General features: G+C 42.4%; 1 protein-coding gene across 6 annotated transcripts in view; it reads left to right on the top strand.

Annotated features, from left to right (window-relative positions):
* The first annotated feature begins 1,009 nt into the window (after positions 1-1,009).
* Positions 1,010-9,539, top strand: part of WDR72 (WD repeat domain 72) — a 106,603-nt gene continuing 98,073 nt past the window's right edge. For 3 of the 6 annotated variants that reach the window (XM_048956874.1, XM_048956872.1, XM_048956870.1), the window contains exon 1: positions 1,010-1,346. The gene's annotated coding sequence lies outside the window, so the exon portion shown is untranslated. The remainder of the gene's footprint in view (positions 1,347-9,539) is intronic. The other 3 variants (XR_007379198.1, XM_048956871.1, XM_048956873.1) reach the window with 1 other exon arrangement.

Genomic DNA, 9,539 nt, shown 5'->3' with positions numbered 1-9,539 from the left:
GATGAAAACTACAATCACCAGTACAATACCAGTGTATTTTGGAACATCATTTTTTATCTCAGAGCTGATATCTTACAGAAAAAATCCCTAACAAACACACGAGCTGAATAAAACAATGATAAAAACAGCACACATAAGGCACCACAGTAGTTACTGCATTAAAATGTGAAAACTATAGGCACTAAAAAACAAGCCTCTCTCCTCTCACTCACTCGCTATTCACTTCAACCCACCTGTGCTCCCTTTAAGCCCTCAAAGCTGAGCAGCGCGTACCCCTCTGCCCCGCGCTGCTCTCAGGCGCGGTCCCCACACCTGTTTGCAATCGCGGTCGCTGTACATTTTAGTATTATTTCAATAAATGTAAAACCAAACAAAGTTAGGAAGTAGTACACCTAGAGACACAAACTCTTTAGTAACACTGGCTCCCACAGTTTTGTTTGTAGCCCTTTACACAGCTCCTTAAGAGCTTTCCAGCATCTGTGACAAACTCACAGCACACACCGAAGCCAGCCCGTACTGGATACTCACAGGAACAACTTCCAGGTCTCAGCTACATTATGCCTGCCATATAGAACAAGAAAAGCTCACGAACCAGCACCACACTCACCTACTTGCTTCTCTCCTCTCGCTCACTCTCTAATCGCTTCAACCCACCTAAGCTCCCTTTAAGCCCTCGAAGCTGAGCAGCGCGTACCCCCCGCCCCGCGCTGCCCTCAGGCGCGGTCCCCACACCTGTTTGGAATCACGGTCCCTCACAGCGCCCCCCTGGGAGCCCACAGCGGCCGCTCCGCGCCCCGCCCGCCCCTCACGGAACACCTGCGTCCTGCTGCCGCGAGCAGAAGCACAATACCTCTCTGCCCTGTGCGGTAGTTAAACATCACCTGTGCTCCATCACCGGCTGGGGGAGCTCCGAGGGGCGGGCGCTCACCTGTCGGACCTGCCCTGGTTGGGGCGCGACCTCGCCTCATTAGCGAGGGGCGGGTGGACAGACGAGCTGTTTTCGAGTCGCTCACTTTTAGCTTTTAATTTTCTGTGCACTTTTTTTTTTCTTTTTTGTTTTTCCTATTTTCTTATTTTGCTTTTCCTTTCTTCAGGCTAACTGTCCTTTCCCCTCGAGCTATAAAGGTGGAGAACTGCCGTGCGAGCGCGTCACCTCTGCGTTCCGACCGGGCTGCGGGCGGAGCGAGCTGCAGGCGGTTCGGACCAGCCCTGCTCTGACCGCCGTCCCACGCCCGGCGGCGAGCGCAGAGCCGCGTGTCACCCTCTGGAGCAGGACGTAGCCTGGCCTCGCTCCCTGTCTCTCCTCTCGGTGCTTCCCTCGCTGGCGGTGCTCGGAGCGGCTCCAGGTAGGGGGTTGCGCCGGCCCAGTTTGGCTCCTGTCAGCGCATCGCTGAGTGCGGAGTGCAGCCTCCCCACGGCGCGAGGCGAGGCGCGCGCTGTGCCCGAGCCTTTGCTTCTGTAGCCCCCGCGCGGGGCTCGAGATGGGCAGGGCGAGATCCGCCGTGCGCAGCCTCTGCCACCCTGTTTCTTCCACTGGCCGGCTGGGGAACTTGCTTTTTCTTTTAACTGTTATTTTGTATTTGGTTTTGGCCTGTCTGCGTATCTGTCAGCAACGGCTCTATGTCTGTGTTGTACTTAAACTTTAATTCGCGATGTTTGATGTCGGTGTTCAGATTCCAAAATATCTAGATATGTGCGTACACTTTCCGTACCTTGTTTCTTAGCAGTGGTTCTGGTTAGGAATTCTACTCAGTTAATCAAGAGGGCTCAATTAGAACCCTGTGGCCTTTCTTCGGTCATTGCTTGGATTGCAGCTCCCTGAAAGGAGGTTGTGGTGCGGTGGGGCTCAGCCTCCGCTCCTGGGTAGCGGTGACAGGATGAGAAGGCATGGCCCTAAGGAGAGGTTCAGGTTGGATATTAGGAAAAACTCAGAAAGAGTGGCTGGGCGCTGGAACAGGCTGCCCAGGTTGCTGGTGGAGTCCCTGTCCCTGGAGGCACTCAAGGAAGAATAAACATGGCACTGAGAGATATGGTCTCAAGCAGTCAGAGGCGTGGCTTGGTTGCTGTACTGTGATCTTAGTGGTCTTTCCAGCCTTTATCATTCTATTACATAACATAGTGGTGTTTCCTGAATATGTTTGTAACTAACAAATTGCTAATGCCTTCGTTAAGGGCATGTGAAGTTTAGGAATGCCCGTTACAGAAACTGCTGTTGTGTGAGCTGGTTCTGCCCCAGAGGTCTGTGCTGCTTTCAAGGCTGGTGGAGTGACAGGAGCAAGCTTCTCATTAAACACTTCAAATGTTAAAATTAGAAATGTACTGTAACAAGGAGTGCAATCTGTGCGTTGCAAAGGATTGAGTCAGGTTCGGACTTTGGTTTTGCTTCATAATAAACTGTGTCTTTGTATGGGTCTGACTGTGTGTATATTATAAATCATTCAGGGCTGTTTACACTAAACAGCTGTGTGCCCCACAGCAGGGAACATTGTGTACAGACCTGTTTGGTGATAGAGAGTACCTGAAGAGCAAAAGGAAAAAGTGAAGAGTTCTCAAATAGTCACAGTTGGGAAACCTTCATGATGATTTACACTACTAATTAGTGATTATTGCATCACTATATAAAAGCCAAAGGCTGGTGAAATGTTTTATTTCTAGCATCTGATTCCAATTTTGTTTGTTATTTCAACATTCTGGAGTACAGTGTAGCTGAACCCAGACCAACACCCTTCTGATGATGTATCTTCAGTGACTTCAAGGTCGCTCAGGGAAGACAAACTGAATGACTCAATCTTTGATGCATATTTGCTGCCTTTTTCTTGGGGGTTTTAAGTTTTTCAGGTTTAACGTCTTGACCTTGCTAGATTTTCTTCTGTATTAAAGCAGTGTAAATAATGAATTCTGTAGACTTAGTTATGGCTGGTTTGTTACAGAATACGGTGTTCCATAAAAATGAAAGTTCATTGAAGCTCTTGTAGGTGATACATGACTTTGGCTTCTATCTGTGAGATTTCTTGACACAGACTTGAAGTTCATTACTCTGTGTTTTCCTAGGAGTGTAGGTCACAAACTTGGAGGTGGAACCACCTTAGCAGACCCTTTGCACGTAGGAATCTTAAATGCCTTAAAAGACACTAATTCATCTGAGCAGAGTTGTTCATAATTAATGGAAAAATCCACAAAGCTGTCTGTTTGCTAGTACAAGGAAGCAGCACTTAAAAACAAAAAAACTTTACAGATAAACATAATGTACAAATAACATTTATAAAAGTTAAGGTTAAAGCATGTCTTTATGTCAGTAAGATGTAGCTTTGTAGAAATCAAAGCTTAACTTCTGCAGGTGCTGATGGCTGTCTTCTTTCACACGCTTTCCTGTAAGAAGGGAGGAATGAGTTTCCTGAAGCCATTTTAGCGACACGTTTCACCATTTGAATGAGTAACTCCCCAGAAGACTTGAGCGATACCGTTTATACACTTCAGATTTTAGAAGAGGCCAAGAATTCACGCACTTGAAGGACTGCTCAAAACCTTTTCTTATAGATAACTATTCTATTAGATAGGATGTTAGGATAGTCAGATTGCAGACAGTAAAACAAATATAATTTTTCCAATTACATTTTTATGTCTCTGAGCACTTGTATGTTTTTTCCAAATGAACTGCATATATGCAGTATGTTATTTAAAAACAAGTTTGTTAGCTCACATGCGTTAATGGCTATCGAAAGTGTAGACAGCTATCACATCCAAGATTTTTGTTGTTGAAGCATTTAATGATGGTGGAAGAAAGGGATTTTATAATCTTGCAAGAATTTTTTGGTTTTTTTTTTTGTGCTAGGAAAAAGTGTCTCACAATGCTTTTATAGCAAGCTTAAAATAAGTTATGGGGCAGTGCTAACTTCAAGGAGGTGCAGGTTATTCTACTGTACCCTGTAACAGCGTGTACAGCACGAGGGTTCCAAGTTGCTGGTGTTTTTGCTGCCCCATTTTCCAGTTTAGGAGCAACATAAACTATTTTAATTAATATTGTGTCACCAAAAGCTTTTCAAATGGCCAATTGAATTCTGCCAAGATAGAGTCTTTTGATGAAAACATATCTTTATTGATTGTTGAAGAAGAAAATCATTCTTAAAATGAAATCCAGAGAAAAAAATCATATCCCTCAGAGAAAATTTCTGAGTGGCAGGCTGAGATTAACATCATAAAATTGAATTTGTGCTGCAAACCTTTGATGTAATCAGCAGCTGGGTGATGGTGTTGCCCTTACTGTGCTCCTTCTGATTGTGGTGAATTACTGTGTGGAATGAAATAAGTGTTTCTTGTGTCACTCGTTCAAGAAATACAAACAAGGTATTACTAGGTGGTTCTTGCTAGTTAAAATGAGTTGTATTGATCCCTGGTCCCAGGCTCTTGCTCCCCTGGACTGTGAAAGCAACGCAGTCACACCCCAGGGGAGATCTGGTGGTCACTCAGCAGTGACTCCTCTGGCTGATGAAGGTGGAGGCCTGGCAGGTCTCAGAAGAAGTCCCATTAAATCTTAAACTAGCAGTGTAGTGGCAGCCAGGGTCTCCAGAATGAGAATGAGGGGAAGCTTCCAAAGCCAAGTAGAGGGAAAGGTGTGTGATGGTTCATGTTCTTGAAAAGCGTATTAAAACGTGAAGAGGTGGGACAAAGAACAGTCTTCTTCCTTGGAGCCTTTTCATCTCCATTGTATTCTAATTTCTATTCTAAGTTTCTTTCTCAGCATTTCATTTTCTTTTCTAATTTACTGTATTGCTTAAACCTATAAAAACCTGCTTGTACCCTGCAGCTTCATGAACTGCAAAATACTGTTGTGTTCAGATTCATAAATACAATGCCATTCTGAAGATCAATTTATAGCAAAGTTGTGAGCAGCATTGCAGGCAGTGACGTGATGTCAGAAAGCTTGCAAATACAGCATTATTCACATGAGTAGAGAGAAAACCTTGTAAAGATATTTTGGTATTTGTGCCTCTTAGTTGGACCTGGTCTGTATTGTGGACAAGAAAAAAATCTGAGAGTTGTCATAGCTATATAGAATGTAGGGACTGCAAGTCAGTGCAGTATTTAAGTAAAGTTTTTACACCAATTTATTATTAATAAAATGATAGATAAAGGCAAAAAATAGACAGAAATCCTTAAGGGTTTGTTGTGAATACCTATCAGTCTCTAATTAAAACTTAGCTTCTTGCCATAATATTATAATAAAACTAAAGAAGATTGAAGGGGCAACTTGCACTGTTTGATATAACTATCAGGTCTATAAATGCTTGGGCAAACAGAATTTCATGGACTTGAAGATGCATGTTGCCTTCATAAAATTTCAATAGCTACTGTTAATCAGTTTGCCCAAATATTTGAGTTTTGAACCCAAAATGAACAGCTAAGTGCTTCTCATCTCATTGTTCTTCCACAATTGTATAACAATTTCAGCATTCTTTTTTTCTGCCCGTTCTGATAATTATGTATGTAACTGGATTTTGCAACAACCGACCATGTGGACAGTGCAGGTTGCTTAGGAAATGCAAAATAAGTAAATGTAAAAAGCCAGGAAAGGGCTCCTGATTTTTTTCTTTGATTTCATGTATGCAGTCTTTCTCCTTCCCCAGATAAGTTATAAATTCCTGTTTGGTTGCTTTTATCATGGAATGTTCTGTAGCCATGAGAAGAAGCATTCTGCCAAAACCATTGTTTTATTGCTTGAACAATTTGAGATTACATCTCAGGCAAGTTAACTTCCTAGTTATAAAGACCTTGACGTGCACTGGAGCGAATGAATTCTGAAGTCTGCACACAGAATGGTTTTGTTTTTTTTTTTTTTTAAATGAAATGATTCCTGTAACTGTACTTAATATTTTTCCGTATACTTAATATTTTTCCACATATTAATTAAAAGCTTCCTTAATGCTTTTGAGCAAGGTCTGCCTGTAAGTAAATGCAGAGCCAAATACTGAATGTAAACTCTGGACTTGACTGGGAGCAAAACAGAACACTTGACTTTCTGTTGAACTTGGTGTGAATACGTGCTTAAGAAGATGTCCAAGATCACAGCCCCTCCTCTCTGCTCCGTTACAGTTTTTGAATGGACTTCTAAATACATAGCAGCTTCTCTACAGCAACAGTGGTACTCAGCATCTCAAAGAGAAGTTTTGATGCTGTATAAATTGTCCACATTTGTTAAAACAGTACAGCTGAAGTCCTCTAAGCTGTACAAGTTGTGATTATTTTCAAAGTTAAGAGACTTGTGTTGTGCTTCTGGTGAGATGTGTTCATAAAAGTAGGGGCAGGATGGTGGAGATGTGACGTTACAGATGGAATGAACTGGTATATTTTTAACTAAGAACAAAAAAATTTTTACAGTTATGAGGGAGTACTTTCTGGCAGTCAGGAAGGCAGGACAAACGAGTTGATTAGGTTGCAAGCAGAGAGAAATGGGAACATGACTGAGGAACCTGATTTAAAGTTGGATTATGAGTTAACACTGTGAATCAGACATGCTTGAATGGGCAAAGCTGGAGGAATTTAACATGTGCCGATAAGCTTACATGCAGGCGAGAAATGCCTTGGGCAGTATTTGACTTTGTGGAAATGCTTTACCTCTTTAAAGGAATAGTTTGATAAATCACTTGCTTTTAAAAAGTAAGAAATTTTGCTCTGGGTGCTATCAGCTTCACTACATACCTTTGATAAAAGTAATATTTTCAGACAAAGTGTGAATATGTGCATTTGTGCAAATAAGCATGCAGTATTTCTAGGGCAGCTGTGGTATTTGTAGAGTCAAAACATTTATGCAAAGTACTCTTTATCTTGTACATCAATATCTTGATCTTAAAGTTAAGAAGAGGAGGAAGATTTAAGGACAATAATATTAATGCAAGTTCATATGCTTTGCCCTCTGTTTCTCTTGCACTTCAGTCACAACACAAGGACGAAAGTGCAAAATGTTTGTGTGAAAAATTACATATAAAGGATTTTAGAATGATTTGTCCAGAGTAATCTGTTTATAAATCGTAACAGTTATGGTCTGAAAATGTACAAATGGATTATCTTAGATTGCTCCAAAAGTAATGTCTTCTATTTATTTCATGGAAAATACAACAGATACGAAGAGCACAATAGTACTACTTGATAGAGGACATCCTCAGCTATAAAACACTATTTCAACATAAACACCACCCTTAGCTATGCATTTTCATCAGCAATAAACAAGAGCCTGTTTGCCATGCTTGTAAAAATGTGCAGCAGCGTGAGTGACCCACTGTTTCACAGCTGCTACCATGATGTTGCTCCTAGGAAGATGCTGCCCATGTGGCCTGTCTTGGTGCCAAATCTGGACTATATGGTGTGTGTGATAGGATAGTCCAGCCAAGACTGGCAATGTGTTCCATGGTCTTCAAATTCGTATGGGGTCTGGCCCATACTGTGTTGCAAGAGAGAGTTTATCTACTTCTCTGGCCTGACTCTGGAAGCTCAAAATTTCAGCTTAGTAAGCGTCATGATGCGGCAGTCACCGCTGATGGTTTGTCCATGTTCTAGGAAGTCCAGAAGAATCATCACTTTGTTATCCCAAAAGACACCGCTCATCACCATACTTGCTGAGCACTTTGTCTTGAACTTTATTTGATCTTTTGTGAACAGGTTATATTTTCACATGTATTGCATATTCACTACATTCCCAAATTCATCATCCTATCCACCCCTAGTGATTGCCCAACAGATGTAGCCTTATCTGGCTACCTTCATTGTCAGCTAGCTGTCTAGCACTGTGATGGTCCGCTGTAGGTCCCTTGTTAGTCATTGGGGTGGTCGTTTACTTCCTCCCAACACTCCTTTTGTTCCAAAGATTGCTGTGGAATGCAAGGACAATCAAGAAGTCTTTGCACGCAGAGGTAGGGAAGACAGAGGGGAACGTCCTGATGCTGTGTCACATTCTAGTCAATCCACTGTTCATCACCATCTGAAACACTGCTTGCATTTCGTGATCCTTGTTACTACTGCTGAAATGCACCACCTATTGTCTCACTGTGCTCACATCAACTGGTTGGTCTCCATAAACATAGAATCACCAAGGTTGGAAAAGACCTTCAAGATCATCCAGTCCAACCGTTTGCCTATTACCAATAGCTCCCACTAAACCATGTCCCTCAACACAACATCCAGCCTTTCCTTGAACACCCCCAGGCTCGGTGACTCCACCACCTCCCTGGGCAGTCCATTCCAGTGCCTGACCACCCTTTCTGAAAAGTAATACTTCCTCATGTCCAGCATGAATCTCCCCTGCCGTAGCTTGAAACCATTCCCTCTGGTCCTATCACTAATGACATGAGAGAAGAGGCCGACCCCCAGCTCACTACAACCTCCCTTCAGGAAGTTATAGAGAGCAGTGAGGTCTCCCCTGAGCCTCCTCTTCTCCAGGCTGAACATTCCCAGCTCCTTCAGCCTCTCCTCATCAGCCCTGTGTTCCAGACCCCTCACCAGCTTTGTTGCCCTCCTTTGAACACGTTCCAGGGCCTCAATATCTTTCTTGCAGTGAGGGGCCCAAAACTGGACACAGTACTCGAGGTGTGGCCTCACTAGTGTTGAATATAGGGGAACATATAACAAGCATTGATGAATGTCAGTAAGTGTTATTTCTTTTGCAGGTGGGTATTTAGTTCCACCCCTTCGCTTCAGTGTTCCATCAGACTGCCCCTCTGCTGCCATCTGTCACAGCAACAAAATGTAATGGAATATTGGTGGGAAGGTTCAATCTCTGCTGCCGCACCACCACCATATGCCTCTGATGTTGTGGGCCAACACAACCAAATAGGAGGCATTACTTTCAGAGCAGCCCTGTTCAATAACAACAAATTCTAGGGATTTTAATTTTCAATTTGTAGTTAATTCCACTACACACCACTTGCTCAGCACTAGGTGTGCTAAGAGTATTGATCTTGATTCTGTATTTCTCTCACATGAAAATATGACTTAAGGTTTTTATTCAATGCAGTATGAACCTGCAATCTGCTGCTCTATGGTGTTTTACACTAACTGAACATTCCCATGGCACAAGTGGCTATGTGATATGCAGGAGAAAATACACTTTAAAGAGCTAGGATTTGGTTTATCACTCAATAGTTAACTCAGAAGACACCATTCTGTAAGGATTATAATAACAGTGAAGTTCTGTTGTCTAGCCAATACCTAAAAATATGTTTTTATACTTTGGATAAAACACCTTCCTTTTCAGTACACTAAGCAAAAGAAAAAGAGTTTACTCTTGTTCAGTAAGCATTATACTTAATATATCCAGAAATTTATAAAGATAAGTTTGAGAGAAGTCATTCTAAAGCTGAGATCAATTACTTCTCTAAATATTTTGATGCATACTCACAGCGAGATTAGAAAATATGCTACGTGTGAGTTACCAAGGAAATTCTTGTAATTAATTTCTGAGGTTCCTCTTCTGCTTTGGATGTTCTGGCTGACATTGTATGGTATGTTGACCTGCCTTGATAGACTGCCATACCAACCATTTCAGTCCT

Source organism: Lagopus muta, chromosome 10 (genome assembly GCF_023343835.1).
Source record: "Lagopus muta isolate bLagMut1 chromosome 10, bLagMut1 primary, whole genome shotgun sequence".
Lineage (NCBI taxonomy): Eukaryota > Metazoa > Chordata > Aves > Galliformes > Phasianidae > Lagopus > Lagopus muta.
Note: the sequence above shows the minus strand (reverse complement) of the source record. Positions and strands in the feature narration are given on the sequence as shown.